Source organism: Bison bison, unplaced genomic scaffold (genome assembly GCF_000754665.1).
Source record: "Bison bison bison isolate TAMUID 2011002044 unplaced genomic scaffold, Bison_UMD1.0 scf7180017864374, whole genome shotgun sequence".
In the NCBI taxonomy this organism is placed as follows: domain Eukaryota; kingdom Metazoa; phylum Chordata; class Mammalia; order Artiodactyla; family Bovidae; genus Bison; species Bison bison.
In genome coordinates, this window is record NW_011494946.1 from 5,790,751 (window position 1) to 5,791,152 (window position 402).

General features: G+C 43.3%; 1 protein-coding gene across 2 annotated transcripts in view; it reads left to right on the plus strand.

Moving 5' to 3' along the window:
* The window catches only part of COL6A5 (collagen, type VI, alpha 5), a 160,932-nt gene that overhangs the window by 116,736 nt on the left and 43,794 nt on the right, over positions 1 to 402 (plus strand). The window lies entirely within an intron of this gene.

The window sequence follows — 402 nt, forward strand, 5'->3', positions numbered from 1 at the left end:
TTCCCTTTCACTTTTCACTTTCATGCATTGTAGAAGGAAATGGCAACCCACTCCAGTGTTCTTGCCTGGAGAATCCCAGTTACAGGGGAGCCTGGTGGGCTGCCGTCTATGGGGTCCCACAGAGTCAGACACGACGGAAGTGATTTAGCAGCATCAGCAGCATGTAGACATTATATAGCAATACCATTACACATTTGACCAAGACCTCCACAATATAAAATTTCCTTGGAAAATTCAGTTCCTCTTAATTACTCACCAATGGATTACACATAGTTCTTTGGAATTATGTAATGAAAAATGATGGTTTAATTCTAATTAAATTCAGCTGTTGACCCAATGGTGCTGCTGCTGCTGCTGCTGCTAAGTCGCTTCAGTTGTGTCTGACTCTGTGCGACCCCATAG